General features: G+C 40.0%; 1 long non-coding RNA gene across 1 annotated transcript; it reads left to right on the forward strand.

The window, feature by feature from the left end:
- Positions 1–8,757: 8,757 nt before the first annotated feature.
- Positions 8,758–9,564, forward strand: LOC136421399 (uncharacterized). Its single transcript, XR_010753452.1, has 3 exons — positions 8,758–8,867; positions 9,147–9,337; positions 9,456–9,564. It is a non-coding gene; the product is annotated as an uncharacterized lncRNA (long non-coding RNA).
- Positions 9,565–10,258: the final 694 nt, after the last annotated feature.

A 10,258-nucleotide genomic window follows, 5' to 3' on the forward strand; every position in this document is an offset into this window, starting at 1 on the left:
CACATGGCATTGTATGCGTACCTAACTAATTGGAATACTGTGTTCATTTTTTATCTGCATGTTTAACCTTTATCAACGTACAATATTGTTGTTTTAGAAGTACTTTAGCCTGGTGTTTCGTTACAGCATTCCACCTGTCGCAACGGAACTCAACATAACGGAGCTCTTCCCAACTACGAAGTACATCATCCGGATTGAAACCATCAGCATGTACGGACGTAGTGTGGAAGCTGTAAGCTTTGGCAGCACCGGTATGTTAAAACATTATCAATCATTTCTGTACTTCCCAGGTCCTTGTTCAGATTCAAAGAGGCCAAAGACCCGTTACTTTTGACAAGGCCAACAGAAAAAAATGTAATTTATATATAAATCTATTTAATTGATGACCAGATATATCCTAATACCATGGTGAACTAACTGATATGATTAATGTCAATGAAGTTCAAGCCTTTATTTGATCTCAGTGGTTTGTTCAACAACGAGGCCACATTTCAATTAGGTCTTTTTTTCTGTTTTCTTTTAGTTGAAAAAATAGATGTGGTTAGATACACAACACCGTCTATGTCAACATCAACAGAGTTGCTGAGTACAACAAGCACCCCACTGAAAACGACATCCAGTCCGGAATTAAAGATTAGGACCAAAACGTTTTGGCACGAAGACTTCAATACTCTTCCTGAAAGAGAAGGTGAAAGTAAATTTACCTCTGTCTTTTTAGAGAGATAGCTTCCTTGGATAGATGATAGTGATACACATGTACAATAGTTTCTATAAAAACACCAATTTTGTTTTTACAGATACCACAACAAAACTGGTAACATTTAGGATGGAAAACGTGGAGCTAACATCATTGGCTGCTACGACAGGTCAGGCTGATAGATACACTTTTATCTTGTTTAATATTCCTCATAAAATATCAGTATTCTGACCCCAAGGCGTGATAGTTGTATGGCAATGAAGGAAAAAATACTGTGTTCTTAAGGCATTGTGCAACTAAACGACAATTCAGTGGCAGGACTTACTTTGAAACATAAACCTTTGAGTCAATATAAAAACATAGTTATCTTGTGTGCACCAGTGATGCTAATATTGTCACTTCTCGTTTCGCAGATCTTCAGCTTACAACTGACGCACCGACGGCACCAACAACATTAAGCGGTATGTGTGAAGTGAAAACTATCAAAGGAAAACTGCCTCGCTCTTCGGTGCACTCTAAGACAAATGTTGATATTCATATAAGTCAATTTGTTGGGTGCCATCCAGAACTTTACCTTATGTCAAGATCTCGGTTTTTATCTCTAAAGATCCCTTCATATTGTTTTCACATTGTTAAAAGTTCCTCTTTCTGTATACCATCGTATGTTAAACAACGTCACTCAATTTAGCCCTTTCTAATTGATAGCCTCATGCTAGTTGGGCAGCCCTGGCTGTGTCTCCAAAACAAACAAAAAAAAAACCAATAAATAAATAACTAAATTGTCCCTTTGACTTTTAGGTAATGGAGAGGAGAATTCCACTCCTAGTAGGACGCCAAGTCCTCTCGAAGCGGTAAGATAGTTATCTTTTGCATGGTTTTGTTAATCTAAATGTAGAAACATAAGCTAACCCTCAAACACCCCAACATTTTTTGCGACTAAAGTATTCTGCCGGGGTCCAAACGGACCCCATTATGTTTTGCTCCGTAATATTTTCTCATTACATTTTTTGTCGATGGAAGAGGAATGTTCCCACATGTTTAGGTACCTAGGTGTGAATAACATCGTACCGCGTATCATATTTTCAAAACCTTTGTAACAAACCAATTTAGATATGTAACTGTTAAGAACAATTTCCAACATTTATTTGATGTTCTAAATATTTTTTGTTGTGTTCCAACGTGTTAAGGCAGTCAATAGAGATTAGCACCTACAGCCGGCAATAACCCCGATGTACAATTTGAAAAATGATGCAAAATGTTCCAACAGTGAAACAATGACATAGATGTTTGCAAATCGTTCTAAATAAGGGATATTTATGCAATTACTTTCAAAATATTTCCAAAATATATAGATGAGTTCAAACATGTTCAAACTTTAATTTTTAATTGTTTGAACAATTTGGCACTATTTTGACTGAAATAGCCTTTTCTCCAAAATTCCCCAAATTTGAAAACCATTTCGGTGACATGGAATTGACTCTATTGAAGTAATTTTGACAACCAAAACTTTCATGTTCTTGAATACAGCACATTTTGCTGTGATCCAAATGGACCCCACTCGGACTCAACGCATACTTTTTCCTCCATAATTTCCATAGCATTGTGACAAAAAATTAGGAAAAGGTTATAATAGACTAAAATGTCACGGACAAAGTCACGGAAGGAATATTTCACATCAAAATATATGTCTGGAGTAACAACCGACTCCGTTGGGTGGTTGGGTGTTTGAGGGTTGGGCGTTTGAGGGTTGAAGAATTGTATACTGCGTAAGGCAACTTCTATTTATAAACAATTTTAGGAGGCTAAAAACTCTAGACGACATGTGTGTTCTTGTACAGTCTTGTTCATTTCTTTGTTTTTTTGCAACATACTACGTAGAGCAACTTCTATTGCTAAACAATTTTAGGCGGCTAAGGGCTCTTTTCTTTGTTCATTTGCCGTTTTTTCAAAACGAATTGATTAAGCAAATACGTTCAAATATCGATGAAAATGTTTTCATTTTTCTCTTTTTCATGTAGCTACAACGTCTCAAGGATCAAATCGGACAATCCAACAACAAAGGAGTGTCCTTGGTAAACGTGGTTGGAATTGTTACAGGGATTAACAACTTACTGCAGCTCGACACGTCACAATCATCCTCGGGCGGATTTCCTCCCGAACTGGTACGATATAGTGTTAAAGTTATGTTTTCGAATCTGTTATTGTGTGTGAACAGTATAACTCAAGGGTTTGCAGATGAGTCTCTATGATATTTGGTACGAGGGCATGAGTCACCAAACAAGAACAAGTACGGTTATGGCCCCTGAGCTGATCAGTGGTATTACAGTGGAACGTCCTCTTTTGATATTTTTTCCATGTAATTTTACATAGATACCGATAGACATTCTTTCTTTCTTACCTACAGATAGTCACTCTTTCATAACGGCATGCAGTATTTCTGAAGCATATTTGGCTAATGGTATTGATATTGATCAACAGGAGACAGGCATAGATCTACTGAGCAAGTCTTCAGAACTCATCAGATCCTCTCAAGGCTCCTCGGTTTCAACGATGGAGACACTGAATAATGGTATGTAGGGCATACAAAACTGGAAGAACGACACGCATGGTGATGTTGTTATGAGAAGACCCCTATCATCCATGCCAATGACTATTATTATGTTTGTAAACTTTTCATAATACACAGCATTTACTATTGGTAGTGAGTGCTTTCTTGTTAAGTGTATGCTTCATCTCTTATATTGATCGATGTGATAATCATGTGCGTCTTTTTATGTATGATAACTAAAGCAACGTAGAAAACGTTACTGATCCTGGATTTCCTTTCCATTGGTTAGCCATAATTAATTAATCCTCTTTGCAACAATATTGACTGGTTTCATTGGCTTGGCTTCGCAAGCGAAGATTTCAGGGGAGTCCACTTGACTGGTTTAGTCTGAGCACAAACCTTACAAACGGACGAAATTGGTTAATTCTCTTTTACAATATTAAAAGTCAGGCTCCAAGTGTGGTTTGCAACACAAAAACATGTTCGACCATACAAACGCATTCTTCGTGAAGGAATGACACTGATAATAATGATGGTACTAATCTGTTTCAGCCGTAGCACACACCGTGGCCAGTCTAGTCCAAATGCTGCCCGCAGGAAACTCGACCATTCTTGACAACTCATCGCCTCTATTTGAAATGGATATAATAGATGTCAACTCAGTGGACGTTTCTCCAAAACAACAACTGAAGAATATAGAAGATCAGCGATGGAAATCTGAGCAGCAGGTCAGTTATAGACCATACATTAGGTTAATCTTACTTTTGGTATTGCTATTGGCCAACTTTCAGAGGGAAGTAAGCCAGTCAATATTTCCACGAGGAAGGTAGTCGTAACGTAGCGGTACTAATTATTGTCTGATTTATAAGCAATACCATTTCTCGCGCGGAGAGAGCCGAGTGACCAATGTGAAGAAATACCAACTCTTCTAGAAAAACCAAATCAGAGTCTTTAGCTTCTTCTCTGCCTGTTTCACGCTGGGCGAGCACATATCCTTACTACGTATATGTCCAGGAATTGTGCTAGGGGGACCCATTGTCGTCCACTTGAATGTTTATCCGTCTAGTGCTTTACCTGAATAACTTAGATCAGAAAAAAATATTGCACATAGGTTGTCCGCATTCATTGATATTGCCATACTGTGTAAGGATATCTTAACAATCTTGTACTCTTACCTTGCAATGCTGTGGTAGATAAAGGATAAATGTAATTTCTCTAAGCGTGGGCAGCATGGTGAGATTTGCCTTATCACCAAAATTGTACTCACGGTACTGGGAAGTGTTTCAACGTTCGTAAACTGGTTTTCAACGTACAGCTTCGTAACGCCGGACTATCTCTGGAGAAAACTCTGGAACGAACGGCAGACAGCCTTCTGTACATGTTGCCAGACACCGAAGACTACGAGAAGACATTTGAAAATGACGATGTGATCGTCACAGTAGCAAAGTCTACTAAAAAGGATACAATGACACTGCAGGGTGTTCACGTTAACGTGTCAGCATCTCCCCTAAACTGTGCTTTAGATGGGGGTACAGATGCTAAGGTCAGTGGTTTTGCTATCCCGCTGTTTCATATGTTTTTTTATGATATTGTGTTCGTTTACACTTCATGAACTTTATTCAAATTCAATGAAAACCCATACGGCCAGATGCCCAAATTATAGAAACAGTCTATCATATAAGAACTTGAATACCAATAGATAGCTATAGATTAAATGATAAAGTTTATCATTCAGGGTTGATGGGGAATTGGTTTCTTTTCAGATTCATTGAAAAATTAGTGATGTATTCTAGATCGCTCTACCACAACAACATCCAAAAATCTTGTTGTTCTCTGTTATAGATGATTGTGATGGAGAGGAACCTGTTTTCCTGGAACGCCTCAACGTTTGGGGGAAATGTCACCACACCCGTGAATATGTTTTCCTGGGGACCTCAAGGCTTCGACAGCTGCTCTGTTCAGCTGAACATCTCGAATCCTATCGCATTTAGATCCATTGAAGAACCAAGACGTCAAAGACGTGACCTTAAAGACCGGAGTCTTGTTGGGACAGATATTGCCCTGGGTGACATCGCCACTGGACAGAACAGGAACGCGACGATGGCTTTCCACGCGTTTGACGTACCAACTGACACCGCTGTCGTCGTGATGCAGTTGTTGTGGTGGGATCACGCTGTTGCCTTCCGGGTGTTCTTCCGTTACGACTCGCCACCAACAGAGGACATGTATGACTACATGATGATAGTTGAGGAAGAAGATGTATTTCTGGCTTGGCATCGAGGCACGAATAGCTCGCAAACATTTACTCCAAATATCCAGAGACGGCGGGGGAGACTTTATGTTGGGGTACAGAAAGCAGGTAACTTATCAAACATGTCATTTAACTTTAATATATCTGTCATTCGGTATAACACACCATCCTCAATACGATGATAATACAATATTTGTATCTGACTGGTGATTTCACAAGGCAAAGCCCATCATAGTAACTATACAATGTCATTGATTTTGAATCAGCTTAACGAACTTTTTCGTGGAATGACAATTTGCTTAAATCCTGATTGATGCAATACAACCGTTACAAAATTTGGTTACTTATATTTTTCTCCAAAACCTCCAAAGAATCTCGGACCCATCTTCAAACCGCACCTTCGCCCAAAGATTACGTACTTCAGGCATCAACAGCGAGCTGTCTCAACTGGGATGACACATCGGAAAAGTGGCAAGACGCAGACTGTGGGGTGAGTTTCGGATTTCTGGCCGAAAGAAAGATTTGTGTACAAATGTTTTAAACACAGTAAATGCTATTGCATTATATTAGATAGAGTTTAAGATTATGAGTTTAAGATTAAGACGACCGAAACGGCAGCATTATATCTCTACATCTACTGCTTCTCCTTGTTGTTAGATTTAAACCTATAAGACTCAAACAGCATAGCTTTTCTTAAATACTTATCATAAAATACGTAAGTTTCTGTTCATGTTTTATTTTATCAGGTCGATGTGGATCTATCAAATAACACCATAAGATGTAACTGCAACGTTCCTAAGCCGAAGGCTGTCATTGGTGGCTCCTTGCACGTTCTGCCAAATTCTATTGATTTTGACAACATCTTCAAAGATCCCAACATCCTAAATGACAACAACCTTGTTTTCTACACGGTTATCATCGAGTGGGCTCTCTACTTCGTACTAATGATTATACTCAACGTAGACTTTCAGCGTCTTCGTGTGAGTACATCTAGTTTCTCCTAGTACACAACCTCAACGTTAGCCTGGAGTCCAGCCTTGTTAGCTTTGGTCCGCTCCCAACGTCGCTACCCCGCCAATGTCCCGACGTTGGGAGCGGACCGTCAAAGCTAACAAGTCTTGAAGCCAGGCTACCGCAACGTTCCATATTTATTTTCTACAGCTTTCTGTTTGTGGTTTTACATTCCTATGCTTTTGTACAAGGAACAGAAGACTGAAAACTCAGCAAACCCCGGCGGCAAGAAGCAGCTACCACTGCTGTCCGTCCTCCCCCCGGACAGGATGCCGGCCCCATATCTGTACCAGATCACCGTCACCAACGGCTCCATGCTTGGGGCTGGCACCTCGGCAAGAATCGGGTTCCAAGTATTCGGATCAAGAAACAAAACAACGGTCAAAATGATGAACCCGGGTGGAGAAGTGAGTCTGATCCACTTAACTTTGATACATTGTTGAACTATTCATGGCTTTGGCCGCCCTTGCTTAATTATCTTCGACAAGAGTGTTATGTTTTCGGGGTTGTGTGCACCCGTCATTTGATTAATTCTATGCGTTCCACTCGCTTCTTGTCTTTTGCAGTCTTTGCTACGAGGTGGTACGTATGACGTCATCATGCCATTGAGGACGTCACTAGGACATCTGGAACTGCTGCATATCTGGGACGACAATACCGGTGTTGATGAAGCTTCGTGGTTTCTGAGGGACCTCATTGTAAAGGATCTGCAAACACAGGATGTGTAAGATACATACAATCAACATCTTATTTTCGTGATCGATGGTTCTATATACCATTGATTTATCAAGCTTTCTAAAAATATAAATGTACCTGTAGGCTTTCAGTTATAAACGAATCAGCAAATGATAATGTCTGTTTGGATTAACAATTAGTCCCATTGTCTTTTTTTGTTATTGTACAAACCAATCAAGTTTACCAGCCCCCAATTTTGTGAAGAAGTTAAAGTTCTTCCCATACCATATTGTATATAGTTGTGTACATATAATTTTCGTGAGTTCGAACCCCGGCCGGGTCATACCAAAGACTGTAAACATGGTACATACTGATTTCTCTGCTTAGCACTCAGCATTTGGGAAATAGTATGGAAGTTAAACACACACCACTACCAGTGGACTAGCCCCCTGCTGTAGTGATTGCACAAAGTGTGGCCCAAGGGCTACTGAAACGGAGATGGGCGCCGCCCTATGCACCATCGGCGCGGGAAGGAACTTTGACTTTGACATATAATTTTGTGAATACGTTTCAATAAACCTTGCCTTTTGTTCTGTTCATGTTTTTGCCTATGATAGTGTGGTCTTAACTTGAGTTTTGGCCAAAGACTTCACCTGCGATTCGTGTTTGTGTATTTTGCAGTTATCAGTTTATTTGCTATGATTGGCTGTCTGAAAACCGAGGCGACTTCCAGCTTCAGAAAGTTCTACATGTGGCGACCCGAGAACAGTTGGGATCCTTCAGAAGCCTGTTTAGAGAGAACACTGACGCAATGTTCTACGATCAACACTTGTGGATTTCACCATTTGTTTCACCTGAAGGTATCTTTATAATTTGAATTAAACGTGGAAAATACTGTTTTTTCTGCCATCTTCATAGATCAAATATTTGTTAAAGCTCAGTTTAGTTTACGCAACGTAGCAATACCTAACAAGAAACTATTTTACGACGATGTGCCTACTAACAGACAATTTTTACCGAGTTTGTTTCAAATCTATTTTCAGGCTCCACTTTCACCAAGTCAGAACGCCTGTCTTGCTGCTGTGCTGTCTTCAGCAGCATCATGTTGTCCAACGCCATGTGGTACAAGAGCGAGGAGGGCTTTCTAACCAAGAACACCGTGTATGATCTGGGATTTGTACAGATCACCCTACAAGTAAGGGAATTTGTTTCACCACTCACCACCATCTGATGACATAATCTTTACAGAATTGGAACACGAATAGTCTCTGGACAACCAAGAAAAAGTTGCATAAATGGCCTTGCCCTTGTGTAAATCTCTGTGTAAAGACGACGTCACACTTGATACAATTCAATTTCAATGCATAGTATATCATAAAAATAGTGCTAATCCAACCTTTTGATGATCCTACGGTGAGCCAAAAAGTACCTGCTTATGTAAACAACAATACCGCTGTACCTAGCGGCCGGGTGTGAACTGCAGTGGTCTACATCCTCCTCCTCTACCACCCACTACTTGACTTTTTGTCTGATGAACATCATGTCTTTTGTAACCAAGGAGCTGTACGTCAGTGCCATGACTGTTGTCATGGTACTACCTGTTGTCTTGGTACCGGCCAGACTGTTCCGTGTGGAGGTACCAGGTCCAATATTGGCTCCGGGAATAAGGCGTAGCTCCAAATATGGTACGTTATTTTACCAACGTACCGTCTTAGTTGTGTACACACGTACCTAACATTAAATCACGAAGGTCTTATGCAGAACAACAAGAAAAACGCCACCATTTTGATATGTTACGACTCGCCACATATGAATATCAGGTGTCTAGAAATGCTTAACTAAGCCTTACATATGATTGTATCATTTTAGTGTTTTTCTCTAAATAAAGATCATGCAATGTCGATCACATAATGCAGGGTGTCGATAAAAATACAAGACTGTACCTTATTTTTTCACCCCCTTAGGGTTATTCAGAGATCGACTCTCCCGTTGGTCGAAGAACTTGGCGTGGTTTCTAGTTGCGATGGTGTCCGTCGTCTCGTCGTTCTTTGTGATCCTGTACAGTCTGGACTGGGGTAGAGAGAAGAGTGAAGCCTGGCTAAAGACCTTCTTCTTTTCTTTCGGGTTTTCAAGCCTGGTCGCCGAAACTGGCCAGGTAAACTCTAGCTGTTTCTGTGTCACGCTTTGGTCACTTTCTGTCGCTCAGTTACATCTCGGAAGCTTGAATCATGCAGCTAATGACCAACCTATTAATGATATATTTATACCAACAGATTTTGGCCCTGGCGACTCTTTTTGCTTTGCTTTGTAACCAGCGGTCCTCCGACAAGCAGAAAACGTACAACATCAAGAAGGATGAACTCCATGTGCACCTTTTTGATCATAAAGGTAAACCGTAATAATTCCTTTACTATTCTTAGAGACCATTTATTTTTAATGCGGTTTCTTAGTGAGTGGGAATGTCAAACAGTATGCTGAGTGTATTGTAATCAATACAATTAATGTCCTTTTTACGACATTTAATTTTTCAGCCCCTCAGAAGGTGTATCCACCCGGTGCTGTCTCTGAAAAAAGGATGAAAGTAAAAAACGAACAACGACGGAAGTTCTTCTTGGTCATGAAGGATTATGTTCTCCTGTTTCTGTTTGTTGTGATTCTGTTCTTCATCAGCCATCACGATAAAGACCCGTTTGCTTTCCACGCATCGCAGACGTTGTCCGACACGCTTCTAGAAGATCACGATTCGGTAGGCAACTTTTGACACACCATCTTTAATTTTCTATATATCGATTGCACGATCATTGTTTGGATTTGTCACATGTGAGGATAAATTGTCACCAATCATTTCTTTTTAATCAAATGACATGATGATTAATCATACTCTATGAATTAGTGGTTTATTTGGAATATACCAGAGGAATTTGTGATTTTTTTCCTTACTTATATTTTGTCTTCAAGTGTACCTTCCACCAAGAGCTTATATCTGAACCCTTTGCTGCCATGATGAACGGGATCAACTGAAAACTAATGATATCGGAACACATTCTTAGTCGAGAGGCAATAAACACAATTTACA

This window comes from Branchiostoma lanceolatum, chromosome 16, assembly GCF_035083965.1.
Source record: "Branchiostoma lanceolatum isolate klBraLanc5 chromosome 16, klBraLanc5.hap2, whole genome shotgun sequence".
NCBI classification, from domain to species: Eukaryota; Metazoa; Chordata; class Leptocardii; order Amphioxiformes; family Branchiostomatidae; genus Branchiostoma; species Branchiostoma lanceolatum.